Source organism: Poecilia latipinna, unplaced genomic scaffold (genome assembly GCF_001443285.1).
Source record: "Poecilia latipinna isolate Pla-1442-1.1 unplaced genomic scaffold, P_latipinna-1.0 Scaffold191, whole genome shotgun sequence".
Classification (NCBI taxonomy): Eukaryota; Metazoa; Chordata; class Actinopteri; order Cyprinodontiformes; family Poeciliidae; genus Poecilia; species Poecilia latipinna.
In genome coordinates this window covers 67,624-92,090 of record NW_015112807.1, presented here as the reverse complement: position 1 = coordinate 92,090, position 24,467 = coordinate 67,624, and the positions used below count along the sequence as shown (strand labels likewise).

General features: G+C 38.9%; 1 long non-coding RNA gene across 2 annotated transcripts in view; it reads left to right on the top strand.

Moving 5' to 3' along the window:
- Positions 1 to 7,988: 7,988 nt before the first annotated feature.
- The window catches only part of LOC106946437 (uncharacterized), a 19,926-nt gene continuing 3,447 nt past the window's right edge, over positions 7,989 to 24,467 (top strand). Inside the window, exons 1-2 of one of the 2 annotated variants that reach the window (XR_001424770.1) lie at positions 7,989 to 8,094; positions 10,505 to 11,015. This is a non-coding gene — a long non-coding RNA (uncharacterized LOC106946437). Of the gene's footprint in view, positions 8,095 to 8,413; positions 8,551 to 10,504; positions 11,016 to 24,467 lie in introns of those variants that run through there. The other variant, XR_001424771.1, reaches the window with a different exon arrangement.

Sequence of the window (24,467 nt, the reverse complement as noted above, 5' to 3'; positions counted from 1 at the left end):
TTTCTTCTGGTCATGCTGTAGTTGGTGCTTCATTGATTTTATTGAGAAAACATGTCTTACGGTGACTTAAATACAAAGTGACCAAAACCTAGCAGTTGGAAGAGGTACATTTTTGATCTGAAGTATCTTTTGGAATGATGGTAGAAGATGAGACTGCAAACACTTTTAAAAACAGGAATTAGGTGCAGAAAATCAAATTTAGTTTGGACTGTCAAATGTATCAAGACAAGTTTGGGTGCCATGTAGTTCAGTTTGTATTCAAAGAGACTCTCCAGAGTTCAACTACCAGTCTTTGGCCATTTTCTGCACATCTTCCTGTTCTTTAACCACCATCTTCTTGTCAAGTTACTGTCAAGTAAATGCAACTGAATAAATATGGGATCTAGTATATTCCTAAATAATAACTTTGTTTATTATTATAACTTCAGTCAGTGGTGTTTCAACAGCTTCCAGTTTAAGCCACACTTTTCTCGCTTCAACATCTTATTCAACTTCCCTTCATCTGAGGGTGACAGACAGTTTTGGGCCTGATGATTCTTTTCCAATGAAATAAGTATCCCTACACATCAAAACAATTTTTTGGAATGGATTAAAAAAAATAAAAAAGTGGCCTCTGGGATATTCCCAACCTCAAAAGCTTAGAAAATGCATCAAATTGAATAAACTCCACCACTTCTGATGAGAATGGGGATAAAATGTCCAACCACAGTTATGTCAGAAGCTGCATCAGCGCATTACACAACTTCAATGTTGTGTGAATTAGACAAAAAAACTAAATCTTGTGCACAAGATTTTTTTTTTTTTTTTTTTTTTTTTACTTAGGTCAAAGGCTTTGTTTTTAGTCCATCCTGTACAAAGGAGCCTTCAAATGCATCACTAAACTCATGTCCACACTGACAAGTGTAGTATTTTTCTGAGCAGACCGCAGCCGAGAAGGCAGACCCGCACCGCCGACCACCAAGTCACAAACAACTCATGAGCTGCTATCTCTTAAATAACATCTAGACTGTGTAGTCTGTGACTAATTTTCATTCCAATTATGAAGCCAAGTAAGAAATTTCGTCTTGTCCCTTAATCCCACTGATCATTTAGCCGCATTTTTAAATTCACACCCCGAGATGAACAGTTGTATGCACACACACATACACACACACACACACACAGAAAAAAAAAAAACACCTACAATCTCACACAGACACAGAGACACAATAGATGGCCCACAACTCTGTGGAGCTGTGATGTAATTAGACTTGGTAATTGGAAAAGAGCGCTTCGCCACCTGCGGCAGTGAGAGTGTGAGTTTTGTGGTCATCTCTACAGAAATAGTCCTGATAATTGTTTTGGATTCCAGGAACCCATGGCAGAGGACGGATTTGACGGTACAATTTCTGGTGGCTCTCAAATTACAGCTCAAACTGCAATAATACAAGAACCAAAAAAGAGAAAGAGAGAGAGAAAGAGAGAGAGAGAGAATATGCTGCTAAATTAGGAACCTTGTGAATATCTGCAGGGTTTACATTCACAGGACTTTTCAACGTGTAACTTGGCTTCGCCCGTGTTAAGAGTTTCTTCTATATCTTTGCGAGAAGGACGGGAATTCATAGCCGTGCAGGAAGCACAAAGCACGGCACGTGGAGAAATGTTCGACATCTGTAAATCCGTGTTTAAACAGAGACGAGACAAGAAGCACTTTGATAGCTTCTGAAGGTGATGTCATTACGAATTAACACAGGCCAAGAAGCAAAAAAACCCCCCAAAGGTCCTCCTGTAGCCGCATTTGCATTTTTGGAACGCTTCAAAGGTGAGAATCATCCTGAATATAAATGTGACCCGTCTCGATGTAACACAAAATGTTCCTGAAGGTGTCTCGTTGAGGATGCTCGCCGCAATCCACGTTCTTAACGCGCGGCTAATCATGGAGTCAAAGCTCCTTATTAATGATTTAGCGACTTCTTTGCTGACCACGTTTTTGCAGAAGACGATGTTCTGAGACAGAGGCCCGGCTGTTTCATTTCCAGCCAGATATGGATTTCCTAATGGATAAACACAGACTCGCTGTCTCCTTGTTTCCTCGTAATAGGATAAATGTGTCGACTCTCCCCTTTTCTGTAATTCTGCTCACAACAATGCTGCCAGTATGAGGCTCCTGCTCTGTGGTTTTTCTACTCACATAGCTGCTGAAATGGAAGCCTATCTTTTTTTTTTTTTTTAATTGACTCTTAACTACAAAAATTAAAACATTTATTTGATCTTACTGGACAGATGTGAGTCATGAAAAGTGCAAACAAATATCATTTTTAAGTATAAAAATGATCTTGTTCCACTGTGAAGGCTGATTTATTCACGTTTTCTGTATTAAAACTGTATAAACTGCCTTATTATGAAGGTTTTATTTGAATTACAACTTTTTTTTTTTTTAGAATTAGTGTTGAATGTATTCAAACAAAAATGTAAAAATGGAAGTTATTCTCACTGTACTCAATGACCAACTACACTGCAGAAAATGCAAATATGTGTAAAATATGATAGAAGCTCTACAAGTTTTGTGATTTACTTTTGTTTTGTTTTCACCTTAGTTAGTGTTTTCATTTCCTAAAGCAATAGTTAGATTTTTTTCAAGACAGACATTGTTTAGCAGAACAAAAAAAAAAACACCAACTGTACAGTCTCCTGTGAAATTATAGACGGTTATTGTATATTATAGACTATTAAATACCTGCTAACACGGTGTTCTCTCCCATGGCTTTGAATATTTTCAGTTTAAAATGTTTAAAGTAGCTACACTCTCCAACAAGCTCACTCTGGTACCACAATCTTCTACTACATCTAAAGGAACTCATGCTGATTTTATTACTTTATAGAACCAGAAATTAAAGGGGTGTACTTTTTATTGATTATATCCGCTGATATAATCAGTGGGCATTCAGAGCTCAACATTTTAGCTTGTGGATTACAAAATAAAATGTATGAAACTTAGAAGGCAACTTGGCAAGATAGCCCACCTCAGAGAACAACCATCTAAATTTGTTTATTTCATTTATTTATATATTTTTTTTTTTTTTTTTTTACAAACCAATGCTCATAAACAGTGTGTGCACATTTTCTCCCCCCTTCTAAAATCTGTTGCTTCTATGCAACGCAACATCTCTCAAGGCTTGACTTTTGTTCCCTTAATAAACCTGACTTGAGATTCGCTTTTTGCATTTCACACCAGTTAAGCTTTTTCTTTTTTCTTTTCCCAGCACCACTAACTGCAAATGCAAATGACGTACACAGTTTTACTTGGTCTGATTTCGCATGCATATTTTAATGTCTCGCGTGCGCAGAGAGAAGTATTAAGCGAATTAAAGAAGCACTAAGGATGCAACGCTGTGCTTAGAGTATAGACACAGCAGAACTACTCCATTAAAGGAAACAGGACGAGTCATTTTTTATTTTATTTTTTTTACCCCCGTTCTGTTTCCATTTCCTCCTACTGAATTATGCAGGGAAAAAAAAGATACGACCTGCAAAATAAAGTGAAACTCATGGAAGCCATTTGTTTTTTAGCCCACTGCCCCCTGAGCCCAATTACCGCTGTTTACATGTTGCAGACTTTGTCACGTAGAGTAAAGGGCATGAATAACACAATGCCCTGCAGAACCTCTGGCACTAGTTAAATAGATGCTGAAGAACCTGCAAAAATAACAAAACATTTTTTTATTTATTTATTTTTTGTTTTAGCACTCCCACACAAAATTTCATAAAGACCTTATTTTTTATTCAAATATGCACCTCATTTATTTTCCAGAGATCCTCTAGTTTAATTAGAATTTATGTCACAATTACTGGCAACATTTTCATCGGCCTATAAATTTGGCATGGCCATACAAACTTGTTTTTGTTTGAACATAAAATAGTTCATCCCACAGCTGGCAAACAAAAAAAACCAAAACAAACACACAAAAAAAAACACATAGCATATCTTTCTCCTGTCCCCACAAATACAAATACCCTGCAGCGTTACTTAAAGTCAGACAACAAAGGGATATTGTGCTGTTTCCTGCCTCTTACAAATCTCATATTGCATTTTTCAGAACTGGACATCTTCCACAGCTTTCCTTCTTCCTGATTAGAGTTGCGACTAAAAACACAAACACGTCGGCTTCGAATGGCCCCAGAAGAGCTCCCCTCCATCTTTGAACACGACGCCGGTATTCCTTCGGGAGGCTCACTTCATAAAAACAAAGATCTCCGATATGGCGCTTTAGTTGTAAAATGCAAAAAAAAAAGAAGAAAAAAAAAGAAGAAGATAAAGCCCCTTCCCTCCCCCATTTTCTAATTCAGCCAAGTACCTGCAGGCTCGGATTTGCCTCCATCGGCTCTACAACGAATTAGCACACGCCATCGCACATCATCTCGCTCCCCTGCCTCTCGCTGAAAGCCACAGCTGAAAGACTCCTGAAATGACTGCAGAATAGAATTTGACCCTCGATAAGGCCCGCCGTCTATCCTGCCAAGTGTGACATTTTGATGCAATGCTGGATATCTGGGGACTCGAGAGCTGCTCGAGTATTTTATCCCAGCATTTGAGAGCGCATGCACTCAAGGTGTGTACCAGCGAGAAAGATACTGCTACTACTTATAAGTGTTGTTTGTTTTTTTTTTTAGTATCACTTTGCTACTTTACATGGAATATGTTTAATATATGCAAAAGCCCTGCATAATATCCATACTCTTTGAACACTTCCGCATTTCGGGATGTTGCAGACACTTCAACGTGTTTTGAGGGAATTCTACGAGAAAGACCAACGTGGCGCGGCGTGTGGTTGAGATGGAAACTGACATGTTGGTATCGATATGATTTTATTACATTTGAAAAGTGTGGCATGCATTTATATTCAGCCTGAGTCAATACTTGGTAGAGCCGTTTTGTACAGTTCTGTGTCTCTACCATGGCTTACACTTACCCTCTCTTCTTTGCGAAACAGCTCAAGCGAAGTCAGACTTGAGATTCTGTTTTTGAAACCAACGTTCTCTCTGACCAGTCTGGTTGGTGTTTCATCGTCTTGTATGCTGTTTGTTCACTAATGTTCTCCAAACCTCTGAAGTCTTCTCAGAGTAGCGTTAATAGCGTAAACAACACACAGGTTGGCAGCTCAATACCAGTGAGTTAACTTCTAGAATGAACTGGTTGCGCTGGATTTTTATTTAGGGATGCCTTATTTTCTTAAGAATCTTATTTCTGGTTTATAACATCAGTTATTTCTCCTAATATTTGGAGTTATGTTGTTCTGAAAGAATGAATGCAGTTTCTTTTTGTGGATGCTTTTTTCTACTTTTTGTACTTATGATCCTTGCTGAAAACCAATTTTCCCTCGGAAAACTGAACTGAACTGAACTGAACTAAAGGGAGTGAATTTATTGCTCTACCTGCTTTCATTGTCAAACACCAAAAAAAGGTGCTTGAAATGTTAAGTCCCGTCTGACTTTTTAGGGTTGTTTTCACTATGTTGAGCAAAACTTTGTAAGGAAGCTGAATGTATCTTGAGTGCTGCAAAGCTTGTTTTGATATAATAAAACTTTTACAAGGAATGTAGAAATATTTGCCAGACTTTAACCCAGATAGATGATCGTGGCAAAATAAGCAAAGATTAGAGAGGGGAAAAAAAGTAGCCTAAGTGAACGTCAGTCTGTCGGTTTAGGAAGCCTCCCCAGACTATTTCCTGAAACTACAGTCCTTCGGGAAACCTTTAAAGAACCTTCCCTTATGGCTCCCTGAGGGTTAATGGTTGCCGTAGAACTTCGGGGAGCTTTTTCCCACTGCAGAGTTTTGATACCTCTCTGGGGATGAAGCGCAGCTATATTAATGACGATCACTTTCCCTCTGGGCAGATCCACCTTTTGTGTTTCCTGGCTCTCTGCAGCAGCTTACTGGGATAAACTGAGTCATTGTTATTTCCACCTGGGCTTTTGCTCACTGCCAAAAGTCAAAATATCTGAAGGAGGGGAGAAAAAAAGAAAGAAGCTAAATGTAACAGAAAAATAAACTTTTGTACATTGGTAGTTTAGGCAGATATATACTTTTTTCATGTTTCTTCTTAATTAGAAGTCAAACACCAATGAGCCACTTTGCTAGGTACATCGGTTGAAAGGTTTGAGAGCACAATGGCAAATCAGTCCCTCACGTGCAACTCAGTGCATTAACGCATCTAGATGTGGTATAGATGTCCTGCAAAAGCTCAAACTGAGAATCAGAATGGGTAGGAAAGACGTTTAAAGAACTTCAAACTTGTTCTTTGAAAAACGTTGGTGCTAAACAGACTGATTGCAGGCAGTTTTTTCTGCAGAATGGGTCACAGTCCAATATTCCAAGTGTCGGTTTTGTGGATGAATTGTTTATTGTGCCAGAGGTCAGAGGACAGTCGGCAGATTGGTTTGAGATGAAAGAGAGGCTGTAGTGGCTCAAACAACTGCACGTTGCAACAGAGGTGTACAGTACAACATGTCTGAATGCACAACTTGTTGAATTTTGAAACAGGTGGGGTGAAGCAGCAGAAGGCCACACTGGATGAAACTCTTGTCAGCTGAGAACATTAAAGCCATAAGTCATACAGACTCAAATTTGGAGTAATATTCAAAAACTTGGGTGAAAATGAAAATGTAGGGGTTGTTTTAATTGCACAGACTGGGTGAGTTTGCAGAATTATTAATGGCCTCTTCTAGCAGGATTATTCACCGTGATCCAAAGCTTAATTCATCTCAAACTGGTGTCTTTAGCATGGGAATCACTTAATTATACACCAGTAGCCTTACAGAACACCTTTCAGTGTGGTGGAAAGCTCCACACTAACTGTACAATCTCATGTCAATTAATAAATTATGTTTGGTTTTTTTAGCATATTTCAGCAACAAGGCAGTTCAGTGTCCTTTATATCACAAAAGCACAGAAAGAAGAAGTCATAAAAAGAGCATACAGTCAACAGTTGAGAAACTAGTTACAAACATTACATTTTGATGAGCGCCAGCATCAAAACCCTCAATGCACGTCGAACATATTGGTCAATGTTATGATAATGATAATTTATTTCAGACAGACATTTCACCAACAAAACATAATGAAAAAGACTTTCATATTCCTAAGTGTAAATGCAAGTCCTTATAACCAAATATACATAATGAAATACAAATGCAATTACACCACTTGTTCCATTTATTTTGGTTCAAAGGCAACTCTAAACAGGTGGGATTTTAGCCTTGATTTAATAGAACTCCTCCGTGTTTCAGCTGTTTTGAATTTTTACGGAAGTTTGTTCCAGATTTATGGTGTACTGAAGCTCAATGCTGCTGTCAAAATGTACCAAAATTTCCAAGGAATGTTTCTGACACCTTTTTGAACTTATGCCACAAAGAACTAATATGGAAAGGAAAAAGAGAGAGGGGGCAGGGGGGACAAACAAACTGGTACCTAACAAAGTGGAAAGCGAGTGTTTTTTTTTTTGTTTGTTTTTTTAAATCTGAGGCTATTCTCCACACTGCTAACAATGTGTGACATAGGTAGATGTAGGGTTTGTGAAATAAAAACCCATAATTTCACCAACTGAGTGTACCTTTACAGTAGGGAGCCCTCTAATATGTATGCGTTCAGTCATCCTTCTTTGTTTTTTGTGGCGGTTGACAAGCAGCATTTAGGTTGTCAAGCAGCATTTAGATGTGCATTACCGCAGCCGCCATCTACTGGAATAGGGTGTGGATGCTAAATAAATAAATAAATAAATAAATAAATAAATAAATAATCTATAAATTTCGACATCTAATTGTATTTTAATTGAAAAAAAAAAGGAAAATAAAAATATTCTTCAGTCATCCTTCGTGCTGTTGTTAGATTTATGGCAACAAAACAATACATATTGCACAGGTGTTTTCACTTGAAGCTGATTGGAAGTCCAGATTGTGCGGTTTTGTTTGAACACGTGGCCGATAAAGCTGTCAATGAAAGAAGTTGGACACGCCCCCCTCGACAATAGCCAATCAAGCACAGCTGGTTTGGTTTGTAGTATGAGCTGAAGCTAAAAGGCGGAAGAGGACGCAGGAAATGGCGCCAAACGCAGCCAGGTGAGCGTTGTTTCAAGCAAAGTCACTTCTTCTTCTTCTTGAAGGTTGTTGTCAGTATTCGAAGGAGTTTCTGTGGACTGAAACGTTCTTGTCCGAGTTAATTGCACATTTAGCAGCCGAGATAGCGGCGAGCTATTCGAATGTTAAAAAGCTATCGTTTAATTGAATTGATGTATAATTAATGAATTGCTTGCACCTGTCTTGTTGCGTCCTTCACAACAACAACATCAGCATATCATTCATCATCTACCCCTCTGGCTTTTGTTGACCATGTCGCACTGCTCTCTGTGGTCAGGAGAGAGAGAAAAAAAAACAAAAAACAAGGGACATTGATTTCAGGCTATTTGTGCCACACCAGAGAGATGCCTGTTGATTTTTCGTGCTAGCCCCTCTAATCAGGCACTGATTTACAACCAGGATGCAAAGTGAATGTAATTACCAGCATTTAACCACCAGGTAGGACAGAGAGACTGCTCTGATGAACCAGTTAGTTTAACCAGTGATGCTGGTGCAGCAGTGCGTACATTTTATTTCAGTAGATCTTTGCTTAAGGATTATTTAAGTTTAACTCGAGCACGCCGGAGTAAATGTTTAAATTCACACAAACTATTAAAATGTATTTTACGGCGTGTGTTTAATTCTAACACTATGTCAAGGTTGTGTTGGATAATTTTAACTGAACAATGTAATATTTATTTGTGTTTCAGGATTTCCCTCATTGTATTATAAGCCTGGCGGGCCACCAGGCTTTACTTGTGCTCCCACCAAGCATAGTATTAATTTATTTGTGATTACCTTTTTTATGACTCTATAGTTGGTTTTGAGGTATTAATCTTTGAAAAATGCCTAACTATCAAATGATATATTCAAATTTCCTGTCAACTTTAAACAATCTTTTACTCAAAAACACGCAGGGTGGCTGGATGACTGTCTTAGAGCCCTGAGCACCAGGCTTAGCAAGCTTTCTAGGGGAAACCCTGTGTTTCCGTTGCCTCAAACATAAGCTAACAGTCAATGTTTAATGGAAATATTTGTGGAATAAACTAATAGCATATAATCTTTCCTCTGTATACTCTAAAGCTCAGATTGATAAAGCACCTAAGGCAGAAGTATTTGAGAATTGACAGAATCACAATACACCTGGGATTCATCTCGGTCTTTACCATTAGTGTCGCCTCTCTTCAGTTTTGCTTGACTTGAAAGTATAACAAATGCAACCAACACTCTAACGTTATCTCAGTTTCCACCGACTACCCTGAATTTCAAAGACGTACAAGTTGGAGACAGTAAAATACAGCAACATAAAAGTCCATTTCTTTGTACTCGGGTAATACGCAGAGCTGCACTGTCACTTTAAAGCACTAGTTTTACAACAAATGTACTTTGTTTGAAAGGCCTCAAGTTGAAGACGGTAAAATACAGGAACATAAAAGTCCTTTGGATTTGGGCTTTTTTTATTTTTATTTTAATGGGAAATCCAGCATCAGCACAAATTCTTTTAGCGTTCCCTTCGCTACTTGCTCTGCCAAATACACAAGATGACTAACTTAGGGGTTTAGGACTCTAAATGTGCATGTGTTGACTTTGCACTCGCTTCAGGATTTGGACATCACGACTCGCGTGGAAAGACTGAGAAGTACTTGTGATGGAAAAATAATGAGTCGTTCCCACCTCTGTCCTAAGGATGCGGTTTCGGTGCTGCAGTCATTAGTCTGGACAAACAAGATCAATGGGTCCAAAGGATCCTCTCTATCACAACAGATGCCCTCTGCAGAATTCGCCTTGGCAAGAGAATCATGACTAGTAAAAACCTTGATTGTATTTTTCCATGAAGGCATCTTGGTCTGACGTCTGCTTTAAGAAAGAAGTTGAATGGTTTATGAATCACTGCTCAAGTAATATTGCTCAACGTAAAACTTTTAAAATGTATCTTAAAGTAGCATTCAAACCTTTTTCATTATATTCACTCATAGAGTTGTACTTTAAGCAAATTTTGCTTCAACACAAACTTTCTCAATCACAAGTTTTATAACAGTGCTAAACTTTAACTTAAGTTCATTTGTTCATAATGTAATCCTATTTGCCTTGATTTTTTTTTCTTTTTCTGCTGGGCACTGTTCATAATTAAGAATAATAGTTAATGAACCAAAGCCTCTGTTTTTGAAATTCTAATCCAAATGTTTTTGTAGGATTCATTACCAAAACATCTTAACATTATTAGAATTAAATCCCCATGAGTATCACATTTAAGACTTCTGCTTAAATTTAATGAGTCATGCAACTGTTTTATATTTGACATCCCTTTTATTGTGTCCTGCAAGACCAGGCATTAATAACAAAAATGGTGGGTCAGGACACATTTTGGAGGACAGCCATCAAAGTTTTTTTTTTTTGTCTGTGTGTGTCATAGGAATTGAATAGATTCAACTAAATGTGGATTTAGTGACGGCTGCTAATGATCCTGTGAACCTCTGGAGACGATGGTGTACTGATGGAGGTCGTCAGGTGCGTGCAGTTACGGAGAGCCACGGGGTGGTGGCGCTGGAGGGCTTGTGTCAGCGGAGCGGAGTGAAAGGGGAGGAGCAGCATCGGGAGTAAAGTGGCCACACGGTGAGTCTGCCAGTCCGTCCGAGCGAGTCGCTCACAGCGCAGATCCGCCGCTGCCGCGCACCGAGCGCACAGAGACGCGTCTATCCAGTCCCGTCCTCTGTCCACACTGAAGTGACGAGCCTGGGCCGAGCACCGAGGGGGTCTACTCGCAGAGCAGCGCACGGCCACCACACAGTGTTGCTCCACTGGCTGTAAAATGCAACTGCGGTCTTTGCGGGATAAAGACAGCGCTCACGCATAAACCATCGCCGTAGCGAAACAAGGACAAACGCCCGGAGGAGGAGGGACAGGAGCGGCGAGCGGCAGCAGAGGTAAGCACTCCGTCATGTCAGCGCGCTGGCTCCGTGTGCGCCGGGTTTTGACATGCTTTGTGCTGGCGAGGAGTTCCGACGCGGACACTCGTCCTACCACGAATGAATGAAGGAGGAGGATCATCAGTTTCACTGCCAGCCTTTAGCTCAGGACCATAGCCTGACAAATGGTGTGTGCGGGCGCCCGCTTTGTGCGCAAGCGCTCCTGTAATTGACAAAAAAAAAAAAAAAAAATCTAGAACTTCAGGTCTCGGGGGCTGTTTGCAGGTGGAATGGTAAGGGTCTAAAGCCGAAAAACGGCATTAGTTTAATTCGGGACAAAAACTGTTAGAGTTAATGTAGTGATGCTTTTAATGGTGCGCACATTATCATTGGGGTGTTAATGTTATGTTGCTTTGTTAAACTATTTCTGTTTTGATAGTCTAATCTTCTCCCAAACACTTTAACGCCAATCCACACACTGTAGCAACTGTATTTTTAAAACTCCTAGTCTTCTGCAAATCCAGAAACTTGGAGTGCATCATCCTTCTGACAGTAAAGCATTACTCCCCATAAGTCCCATGTGTTAAAGCAAGGTACTGTAGTGCAACTGTAAACATGAGACTGTAGGGGCATTGTTTTTCTTCTTTCCCTGGTGTTGAAGCAAAACTTTGCGGCCATCTCTTTAGTGGTCCTGCTACAGACGAGTCCACGCCGTTAGTTTTATTTCCAGGCAGCTAAAGTCTCCAGAAGAAGCAGATGCATGTCACATTATTAGCAGAGTTTATGCACGGTCTGTATTTAGCAAGATTTATGGTGAACTTACATATCCAACATCTCACTTGTCAGTCTTCACTGCTGCTGCTGGAGCCTTGAGCGTGGCTTACTGTATATAAATAGATGGCGAGCAGTCTGACTGACATGTTTCTTTTTCCAAATAAATGCACCCCAGTGTTGTATTAATAAGCTGAGCATGTGGGGCAGGAGGAGGACACACTTCCCCACTGATGACATTTAAAAACCTAGCAGGCTATCGCAAATCAAGGCGGGGGATTAAGGGCTTTAGTCCTAGTCCTCTCAGAGCAGACGGGGGAGCTCCGCTCTCGGTGAGGTAAGACAATACGTTTGCCTCAGAGCTGGAGCCGTTTAGCGGGGGTCTTCTCACCTCATGCGTGTAGTATGAATAAAGATATTTAGAGGAACCACTGGCTGTAGGTGGATCACAAGGCGGTAATATAGAGGTGTCACTGTGTCAGCATGCCAAAAAAAAAAAAAAGTGCTCTTAACACCCTCTGTAGTGTACAGTCAGCTGCAGAGCTGTTATTGTTTGGGCAAGAACTGCCTGTGTGGAAGCATGATGGTGTTTTCAGTTCGTCACCAGCTTCTCTGAAATAAACTCAATCAGGGATAATCCTTCTCTATCAAATGTGCTTTGGGTTGGCTTGGGGAACCACTTTGGCCTGAGGAATTCATTTAGAAATTACCCCGAGGCATTTATCCTATTAGTAAGGGCCGGACACACACACACACACAAAAACCCCCGAATCTTGTTGTTATGGTCAGCTAGTTGCAATATTGTAGCTCAAGGCTGCTTATTATTTCTTTATCGTTGCCCATGAAGAATGATTTAGGAAGGGAAGGCTTCTGTGTAGTCTAGGCAAATTTGGGGAAACCAAATTTGCTCATTGGTCTTCCCGTCCGCTGCCAGAACGACTCCGGCCTGCCAGGGAGTCCTACGGCGTGCGGCGGGGGATGTTGGCAGTGGATCATTTGGGTCCTGTGGGTTGTTGGACGAGCACTCATTGGCTTCCGGTGCATCCCTTGTGAGCCTGATCAGGCTTTGGGGTCCGTCACGAGTGCTTTGTTTCTTGAAGCTCTCTTTTTGAAGTTGAGAAAGGTGATGTATTGTTTTGCTGCCACTGAGGCTGTGCTTGATCATTAGTGATGGCTTTAATATCAGAAGCAAACAGGTCTCCAGCTGGAAATTAATCTGGTAATTATTGGACCCTTTTTTTTAGTAAAAAGATGCAGATATGAGACAGAGTAGTTTTTTAATTTCTAGATTAGGTTGTGATCAGCTTCCAAGAAGTCATACTATTTGTGGCCCATAAATGCATCAACCAACATAATGCATAATTGTTCTTTTTTGAGTCGAATAAAAATCAAAGATTAGGTTAATTCTCAGATGTATACTCTTTCCTTCATATTCTGTTGGATCCCACTTATGCTGCATATGTTTTTTGTCTCTCGCGTATTAAAATTTTAAATTGATGAAAATTGGAATCAGCAGATCAGTCCTCAAAGGAAACAGGAAATTATTATCCTGTAGGAAAACCGTAGCAGCAGTTGGGAGCAGAGGAGCGCGTCTGCTGCCGTCCACAGCTCCGGCAGCAAAAGGCACAGAGCCGTTGCCATTGTCTCTCGGTTCTTTCAAAGTCGCACGTGTGATTCTTCTGTTTATCCACAGCTGCTAGCCAAAGCAAAATATTGGAGTGAGAACGTATCGACCAATTACACTGATTCAGTTGGAGCCGTGAATATTAGAAGGCCAATCTGGAGTAACGTGCCCTCAATCAAAATGAAAATGAAGAGCAGTTGTGCATGATTTTGTGCCTTTGGTAAGAGATGAACTCCATTTTCTTCAAGGTTAAAAGGTTTTTCTTTTTTTTTTTTTGTGGCCACATTTTAAAGAGACGCCCTTGCAGGTTTTTATCCATCTCCTTCACATTGAGTCCGTTTCTTTTCTCCATTTAAGAATGTGTGCAGAATCCGATCAGTAAACCTGGAGGTACTTTTATTATTTTTTTCCCCATTTTGTTGACTCTGAAATTGGTTGTTACAAAAATAAAAGCATGAATGTTGAAGTTATTTATTTTTTTTATTTTTTGAAGATTGAGAAATTGTAATTGTTGTTTTAAAAGACTTGTGTTGAAGGATAAAAACATGCTTGTATACATTACTTTAATATGGAGATGGAAGGTTTTAGAAAGCTTTTTGGTGCCACAATGAATGTGCATCTTATTATGTAATAGTTAGTATTTAGCCTGTCTTCTTAGAGATTTTTCTTAAAAGCACATTAGTGTATATCAAAAAAAACAAGCTGCTCTTAATCTTTTGCAGACTCCAAGTACTGGCAAGCTGTCTTGGTGCTTCTCTTGGAGTATGTGATTCCTGCAAAATGACACTCTTGCATGTTTTCGTTTTATTTGTCAAAAAAATCTGCAGAGAACAAATTCTTGTGTGTATCAAGCTCCTGACAGCCACATAATGAAGTGACAATAGTAGAAAAGTTTGGATATTTCAATTATCTTATTTTCCACTAAATATTAACCATATGGCTTCAGCATTCTCACTGTCTTTATTCACAATAAAGTCACCACTCCTTTGTGCACATCTGACAGAATCAAAAAAGAATAGTTATTTTGCTGTTGAAGGCACTCGTGACAGTGAGTGAGGATCTATAAAACAAGAAGCACATAATGTTCTTGCAGTTCACACAAATGCATGCAAAGTAAATTAATTTCACTTAGGAGGTTTTGAAGCTAACGGAGCCAGAAGAAGCACAGTGCGACAAGAAAACGGGCACAAATTGCCCACTAATGGACATTAAAAAGGGAAAAACTAAATTGTGTCAAATCAGATTAAGCCTGAAATGTGCATGGGAAAAGCAGATGGACAAGTTTATTTGAAAAGGAAAATAATGTTCAAAATGGGAAGCAGAAACACGTAGAATGATACTGCTACAAATAACTTTAGGGATTTACAAAACATAGAGTTTGGTGCTGAAGTTTGACTGCATTGGAAATTTTCTATAATCAACTGAGGGATGATGTATAATAGCTCAGAAATTTCCAAAGAGCTTAACGCAGCTCAGCTTTGTTCTTCTGAAACCAGTTTTGTTGTTTAGCATCTGTATCTTACTGGAACATCATCTCATGTCTAAGATTCAACAATCTACCTGCTGATATAAAGTGAAATGGAAGATATTCCTCTATCCTCATTGACACATGCCCTTATCATCCCACCACCGCTTTTCTTGGAAGTTCTCAGACTTAAATGCTTCATCTTGGTTCCTCTGAGCCTTCTTTGCCTAAATTATTTGGTATTTGTCTTCTCTGACCTATTAAAAACAGTTTCTCTAGAATTTATTTGGATTTTAAGTACAGAGGAAGAGACTTTACATGTTTTTTCAAAGATAGATTTTGGACAACAGTCATTCCAAAAGCATGCATATTCATTTTCTTGATTAATCTATTAGACTTTTTGTCTAATAGTTGGCGACGTGATTACGACTGATTTTAACTTGGTGGTTTTCATATTTATTTTCATATTTATTTTTAGTTGTTTATGACAGAATAGAAATTCCCCAATCACTTTTAGAAATTCAGTCCCCCTCTCTCTAATAGCGGTATGATAAATACAGATCTAGTGCCAGCAGCTGGCTAGTGTAATGTAGCTCACTGTTGCACATTAATCTTTCTAAAACCACAATATTTCATTTCTGTTTTGTGAACACAGCTGTTGGGGGTTGGCTTTATTTCTTTATTTTCTTTTTCGTTATTTATAATTTTTTTTTTTTTAACTGAGGCCATCCTTTTGTTTCCCTGCAGTATCGCATTAGATTCCCCTCCGCACACTCCGGGTGCTGACTGGTAGATGAGGGCAAGCTGCTCATCAAGATGCTGCGTTACGTTTTTTTTTTTTTTTTTTTTTTTTTTTTCCTTAAGGGGGGAGACATGCAGTTTAAATGACACCAGAACTAAACTTCGATTATCTGTATCTGCTGGTAGTAACAGCAGTATCCAAGCTTAACATTGCAGCCAGCAGTTGGTTAATTGATCTGAAGACGCCCAACTCATTCATTAAAAATCTACGTGGTATGCATCACTAAAGAAGGTTTCAAAAATGATTTTTGTGTCAGAGTACATAGAGAAGCAGGCTTTACAAAAAATTTTATTTTTATCTGTGTTGCATCGTTTAGCTGTGTTCATCTTTGAAAAGAAAATGCATTAATTTTCTTAAATAGAAAGTAGTGATTTTGTTTTCCAACAAGAAAAATGAGATTTCATCTATTTCTGCCAAAAAAGTGTGAAATCTATATTTTTGTATCCCTGTTTTTCTTTTTTCTTTTTTTTTGTCTTCTTCTCAGCAAGGAGCAATATTGCAGCTTGGTGGTGCTGCTTACACTCTGCTCCAAAACTGAGCACCGCCTAATGAAAAATTGGAGAAATCACTCCATGCTGACAGGTATGGAAGCCCTCTGTAAGGACAGGGGGGGAAAAAATGGACACGGATCAGGAATTTCTTGAGTGAATTTAGCTTCTGTGCTGGTAGATGTGAATAAGTCGCCTCTACTTCTTCCTCCAACCTTTATGGCTTTATTGGATTTCAGGGGCAGTGATATCTCTGCTTGAAAACGCAGTTAATATTTTGCATCAGCTGCCATTATAAAGCGTAATATACTTAGTAAGACATGAGGGCAAGAGGCCACGAGCGAATACCGTGCTTCCAAAGCTCTTTAGAAATCAGTGAACTATGAAAAGCGTGCTCTTCAGCTGCCCTCTTGAACACAGTCACTGAAGGGCTCGTGATGTTGGTATCACATTTCTAAAAAGCTTGCAGTTTCCCTGTTGAGCAACCTGAATGGTCTCAAAATGCACTAAGCTGTGAATCCACTGAGACTTGGGTTGGTAGATCCCTCTCAATGTTGTTTCTGTCTTTTTAAGCCTGCTTTTTAATTCTGAAGACTAATATATTTTGATAAAACTTGCAATTCGAGGGTTATTTTATCACAGTTCCCATCCTTTATTTAAAGGAAATATAAACCTGGATGTTGTGTATATAGGAGCAGAGATGGATCAGTCAGCTTACTGGTTGACTTGTAGTCTCCAGTTTTGTAAAGTGTTGAGCCTGCCACTTAGCTCTTTTTTTATTTCTCTTTTGGAACAATAAGTGACAGAATAATTTTTTTTTCCCAACCCAAGTAAACTATTTTTTTTATGTGTAAGAGCATAGACAATATTTCACCATTTCTATACTGCTATTTTTATTTTCAGTTCACCATTTCCACTGTTTTCAGTTGGCACAGTTAGCATAACTCCCAACAGCAGTCTGTGTATATATTTTCTAACCTTTTAATTAGAGAATGATTTTAGATTTTCAAAAGTGTTCCAGTATTTACAAAGAAAATACTATTCATGATCGAGGTTGAAAGCTCAAAAGAATAACGCTGTGAGGTAATGTGTAGCCTTCTTGTTATCTTCTCAAGTGTTACTTTCTGTTTGGGTAACAACCTAAATGAACTACTGACATGCTATCAGTGAAAATGGTTTCCACTGTGTTCTTTTCCATGACATATACATGAGAGATCAAGATAATTTACTACTTGTCCAGCCATTTAAGGTTAAGGTTTTCAGAACAGGTCAATGTACATAGTCCTTTTGATTAAACCAACTGAACAGCCTTGTTGTCTAGCTACTCAATGGCATCAGTCTTAGGCAGTAGCCCAATTCTTCTCTGCTCTCTATTTTACATGGTTTTACTAATTAATTATCCAAATGAAGGGGGAAAAACACACATGTCACCATCGTCTCATATTTTTTTACAGTGGCAGTCAACACTTGCATGAGTTAAAAAAATTAATCTTGGCACGCAATGTTGTGACTGTAGTAATAAACAGAAGCCATGTAAAAGTGGTTCCCTCTTTTGTTTTTAAAATGAACGCAAGCAGATTCTAGTGGTAACAATTTCTTCCACTTGGGTTTTGCATGCCACACGAGGTTAAATGTTTAACTTTGTGTCTTCCTGCAGATCAACTTCTGCACTGGAGAGAAATGTTTTTAGTGCTTCGGTATGGTGCGTTCACTGACCAGAAATAATAGATTTTAGTCAGTTCTTTTGAGCTGTCATTACCCAGTCAGGGAGGATGAAGGTGAAAATCGTCTCTGGTCAGTAGCCATATTTCTTTGTGCATCTCTACTAAAGCGGAGTGATTTATTGACCAAAATAAAAAAATCACTCACTGTATTTTTCTATACGGTTCCGATATTTGTCATAGTACAACTTTAAGATGACATTCTAGTTTCTGAGATGGTATCTGTTACAATATAAGAACAATTTTGCTTAAATTTATTTTCAAAAAGTACAAGGACACAATTCTGTAAGACACCCAATATTCTGCTTGATTGGCCACATGTACTGTCCATTTTTAATTCAAACCATACCTTTATTATTCATATCTATACGGCACACAGTTTGTTTTAGATTTTTGCTTTAGGTTTTTTTTTTTTTTAAATAAAATGTTTCCCAAAAATAAAAACCTTAATGAAGTTTTGGTAGTTAAGGCCTTTTTCCAGCTTGTCCATCAGCAGGGCTGGAAATGAACCGAAAAGCAATCATTTTGTCAAAACGCTACAAGTCATTAAGCTCTAGGAAACCACAATAATAACAATAATAATATAGCATAACTAGGATAAAAACTTAAATACTCCTTTTAAGCATATTGTGATTTAATAAGCAAAACTCTGTATAAAAAAAAAAAAGAAAAAAGTGTGTTGAATGCCCAAAAAGTGTGTGAATTTCCTCAGTATGATTGGGCAACAGGAGGCAGGAGTCTGGGTTGGACCCTGGCCTGTAAGGCTACTTCTGGGGGCGCCGGGCGCTCTGGGGGGCTGCCTGGTGGAGAGAGGCTCCACAGGGGGCAGGTTAAGCCTGTTAGCGCTATAAGAGAGGGATATGGACATGGAAAATCTTTTTTTCATCTTGTAACCCATCAACACAACAAAACCGCTGCTGTGTTTGGTTGTTTTGTCAGTGGCCCATTATTCTCCAGCAGTGGAGAAAAAAAAAAAATCTGTGCTTTGTGGTTGCTTGACAGCCACGGCTTCCCCAGCAGCCCTTTATGAACCTTTAATCATTTTTATAGTGTGCACTTCATTATCTTACGTGTGTTTTGCAATAAACATCATTCAGTAATGTAACCTCCATCCCTCGTTAAAACGAGCGGTAAAAATGGAAATGTACCAGCTTTTATTTGAGAGTATTGAGAGAATCTGGTGTCTAAAAAATAATCATTTAAAATGGAATATATATATTTTTTTATGAAGACGTAGGGCTGGAGCAGGGTTGGAGGGGTACGGACATGGAACAGGTGTAAACCAGGCTTTAAATTACTTGGAAGAGGAAAACCATCTTCACTGGAGGCAACGACACTTGAACTTGTTTTTAATTTAAAATATTACAATAAAAATGGTTTAATGAGCAGTCTTTCTTAGTAATTGACCTGTATGCAAAATTAGTATTAGTCGTTGGCTTTTGTTTGCCTTCACCCCGTGATATAAATCTCCATCTTTCCTCCTCTCAGTTTTACAGCTGTAGTCTCCCAAATCATTTCTCTCCGGTAAGCAATGAATACATAAATAGATCACAATTATTGAAAGTGTACAGCGGTGGCTTACGGCCATGTCTGATTTGCATATTCCAACAGTGGCGAGTTAAAAGGTGGCTTTTCAGTTAAGAGGATACATAAATCATGTGTTTGCTAAAGGTGGAATGTGCATCCGTAACGGCGGCCCATTTATGACCTGTTTGCCTTTGCCTCCGACGTGTTCGTCCAAGGAACACATCGGCTTATAAACCGCTGGCTTCGTCCCAAACTTCGTAAAGCCACGGCGCGTGCACTCCCAACGTTGATTAATTCATTCTGGCAGTGGATTCTCTGTATAAATACCTGCACCACAATGACCAGGATCGATTAATTGACTTTACAAATTACTGCACAACATATGGTAAGAAATATTAAAGAGGGGAGCTTGTTTGTTTGCAGACTGATTGCCTGTTGGAATGGTACACAGCAGTGGACGGAGTGAAAACCTACTTCATCATAATCCCTGTAACACACAGAAAGTTTTGAATTTTGATTGGAAAAAGCTAATCTTCATTTATCCACCAAAGTATATCCACCCTAACTTTTATCTAATTTGTCTTTTCTTTTCTTTTTTTAGTACACCAAACAAGCTGTTGTTTGATGCAGTGAAATATACCTCTTTAAAGAAAAAAGTATTTGCAGTTGTAGGTCTAGGAGTTTTAACCTCTCTTTACACTTTTATAGCTCACAGTAGAAGACTTGAAAGTCAGGCAATTGCCACTCATATTCGCTGCCAAGGAAGGGGAACAATGGAAATCAGAGAAGTAAACTCCTGCCCGGAAAGACATAAAGGGCATTGTCTCTGCCTGGTCTGTGTCCAGCTCGTACATTTTTATGCACGGCAGGTTGGCTTACTTTTGTATTCAAAGACATGCGGGCTTCCTCCACAATAAAACTGCCCATAATGTTAATAAGGTGGCAGCTGAAGGTGGCATTGTGAAGATATCCTTTGTCATTTCCCTGTGCCTGTGGGACGGAGGACTGTTTTGTCACTTGGAGGAGACTCCTCTTCTCATTTATGAGACCAGCCTATCCGTTCCCCCTCTTCACTGTACACGGAATTATTTTCACTTGAAGAGAAGTCTTTTTGTGTGTGTGTGTGTGTTTTATGTGAGGAACAATCCACCTGCAGTCATTCCTTTTGCATTATTTCACTGTTGTTAAAGAAAATGGGTCAGAATTGTCTGTTTTTATGAATATTCCTTCCGCCGCTTATAGAATCAGACAACAGCTCGCTCTCAAGTGAAATAAATAGTCCACTCGTAAATAACTCCAGCAACCTTTGGAGAACGGAGCCAGTGTGATGGCAGCCAACTTTGATTATTAATGGCGGCTCTCTATCTCTCAGGCCTAATTGGTCTCTGCTGATTGCTGAACGTTCTGATTAAGAAATGCCATTAAAATTGATGTATTATGCCTCTAAGTGTTTTTCCACAGTTAGATAGCTGCTTCAATCAATTGATAATTGCATAGATGATTTGTAGCCGGGCCTGATTTTGACAAGTTTACAATAATTGGCAAGACGGAACTTTTTGCGTGTGTGTGCGCATCATTTAAATACAAGAGGAAGCAGATTTTAGCGTGAAATAAAACCGAAAGTCACAATATTTATTTTGTGTACCTTTTATGCAAATCATTAGACTTTTTCTTTTTTTTTCTTTAAAGTTTTCCTTAATTACATATTATGAGGTATAGCAAGGCTGTCCTTGGTGACTCTGATAGAGTCCCTGTGCTTTATTACAAATAAGTAAACAAATAATTAGATACAGAGGGAAAAAAACCTATAGGGAGAAGTCAGTGAGTTGGTTAATGATCCTGCTTTGTGTAGAGTTAATGGAAAATGTCTCTAATTTTCTGACACGGTAAACATTTTCCCTGTAGGGTTTATTTTTATGAATTGGTTTTTCTTAAAGCATTGCAGCGCAGGCCACATTCATCAGCACCTCTGATTTAAAGAAAAAAAAAAAGAAGTAAAAAGCCTATATTATAAATCTTAGCACTATTTAAATAAAAGTAACCCTAATTTAAGTGCATACAATAGGTAAAATAAGGCCTTTAACAGAATCACAGATGTCACAGTGATTGGTACCGCTTCTGTTAATGGACCACATAACTGCCGTTTTGGGTCAATTGAGCACTTGGTCCTGTTTTTATGAAGCTGAGAATAAAGAGAGTGGGATTTTTGACCATTCCTCTCTGCAGAATCTCTAGAAATTATCTTGAGCTCATCCAGCAAGTTTTCCACAGCTTCCAACTGGGGACTGAGAGAGACGAGAAACAATTTTTGCGTTTGTCCGTATGTTTCAGAGATGATCGATCTCGGCTTCATCTGACTCATAACAACGCAGTTATAAAGTCCCTGGAGAGTTTGAGAAATGTCTGATGAAAAGGGCTGGTCTGAACTGAAGGGATTTGTTTGCATTTATAGTTTATGGTTGTTATGGAGACTTTGTGAGCCCTAGATGTCCCCTTCTCCAACAGGGAGCTACAGACGGATGGATGGATGTTTGTTTCTTACCGTCCTGCTCAATGTGTGGCGGGACAGTAATATGGGTCATTTATTTTCATTTTAGGATGAAAAAACATCTTGAAAAATTTCCCATGTATTCCGAATTTCAAGTCCTGCTTATTTTCATAGCTTGGCTGAATATAAACACATTCAGTGACGCATTTAAAAGCACATTTTACAAAAACACTTCTAATTTATGCAACTGTTCTAATTTTGAATGCTTTAAATTGGTTTGATTACATAAACGGCCATATGTCAAAACTCTTTAGCACTTACACTCTGCAGTAGAAACTGGAAACTAAAAGTAGGGTGGGAGAAAAAAAAGCTGCTGTCTTTTGTCATCCTACTGAGGGAGGATTTGGCAAGGTGGCTTTCTGTAGTTGCACAATTATTACAATGGAAGTCGCACACTTTTTTTCCCCTCTTCTTAAAGAATAAAGAAGCACGTCTTCATTCACCATTTCTCATCTTAAAAGAAAAAAATCGAGTCAAAATCATGTTGTACAGACTGTTAAGTCTGCGGTGATGTATGTGACTTGAAAGCAGATTCAGCAGAAGATGATGAATGAGCGTTCGATGACATTTCACTTTTTGAAAAGGTTTCCCTGCCTGCGCTGCCTCATGCGGTCGGCTCTACGCTGCCACCAGTCCTTAAAGAAAGGTCCGTATCATCAGTGTGTTACTTGGAAGCAGCCACTGTGTCAACTTTTTTATTTTTTTTAACGCATCTTAAAAAAAAAAAGCTACTTTTAGGCAGTGTACCTCAAGGAGAAGGCGAGCGAGAGAAATGTGTCTGCACATCATAAACCACGCACAAACAGAAATGCTGTGATTATGAGCTGCCCAGCATAATAGCAGCCTGTCAGCAGCTCCTCAGAGGCTCCAGGTTTTCCTGCATTTATTGAAAGGAACTAAAAAAAATAAAATAAAAAATCGTAAATAAAAGCTACTCTCGGCCCGCATCTGATTGCATTAGAACATGAGATCAATTCCAACAATGAGTATAATTTTATTCGTTTTCAGAAGGAAACGCTAATTTATCGTGCCTTCTCCCTTATGCTGCTTTTGTAAGCAGTTGCAAAGGCGTGCTGGAACACGCGTAGGGATTACATCCATGCGTGATGCATTTAGATTATTAAAAATGGTAGAAATCCTTTTGAGCCTAAAATAGGATTTTTTTCTTTATACCCACAATCCAGGACTGCAAAACCTCCATGATGGCAGTCGTGCAGCCTTAGAGTGACTCCTCTGGCATTTTATTTTTTTTAATTACCATCTTATTTTAGTTCAGATTTCTTCTTTGCTGCCCTGCTGAAATTACCTTGTACATTTTTTTAAGCACTTGGGCAATTTTGCTTTGTCTAATGTTGCAATATTGAAAACTGTGAAGAGGACGTAAAAGCGTATACGGCTTTCCAAATTTTCTCCAAAAATCGTAAGTGCTGCAACTCTAACTTCATTTAAAATCCGGTGAGATCCACTGTCTTCAGAAGTCACCAGGCCAAAAACATCATGCAGTCAGAAGAATGTTCCAGACAGCTGGGAGATAAAATGGTAAAGACCTTTAAAGTGGGTTACGTTGGACCAGTACAAAGTAGTGCATATTGGTAAAGTGAATTTAACATGATGGATGGTTTCTACAAAGAACTATGGGACAAATTTGCATTTGCTTAGCCCCCCTTTAGGTGTCTCAAATCTGAAATCTACAATCTTATACACCATAACGATTCCTGGTTTAGAAAAGCATTCCCACACTATGATGCTGCCACCACCACCATATTTCACATAAACTCCTGATCAAACACTTTAAAGTCTAACGGGACAAAATGCGAATAATAATAAAAAATCTATACATATGAACATTTTTGCAAGCAGGAGTTATTTCTTTAATTTCCTCTGATCAAACATTTTAATCCCCCCCTCCCCCCCAACTGCTGTTAAAACTCTTGTTTCTCCCCGTTTGAAATTGGACTTCAAAAAGGAGCACAGCCTCTAACAAAGAATGAGATGTGGTGACTTCCAAAGGCTGCCACTGGGAATCACATGATTGCTGGTTTTTACTAGCACCAGCATTGTTTTTGTTCTACAATAGGACCCTTTGAAACGTCTCTCCTCATGCAACCCGTCCTCTGAGTCATCATCTTAGAAAAGACCACGTTCTTCAGTTAGTGCCGTATACGTTTGATGCCATTTTTCTCTTTCCCCCTTACAGTTTCATCAAGGCGTTCATTTGCCTCCGGAGCGTTTCAGCCATATGCTGTCAGCTTGGCCTTATTCCACTGCTAAATTATCTGTCTCTGACCTCTGATTCTCTCCCGACAGTTGGAGAGTTATTGATAGGTTCTGCATGATGTGCCTCTGTGTAGTCATTCATCTGTTCTCCACACCAAAGACTGCGCTAATAAATCTCCTGATACAGATTGTTCCACACTTGATTGTTTTTTTTTTTTTTTTTTTTTTTTTTTTTTTTCCCCTTATAAAAAAGAGGGGGAAACAAAAAAAAAATTTTAAGGCGGCATTTTCACATTTAAATTTTTGG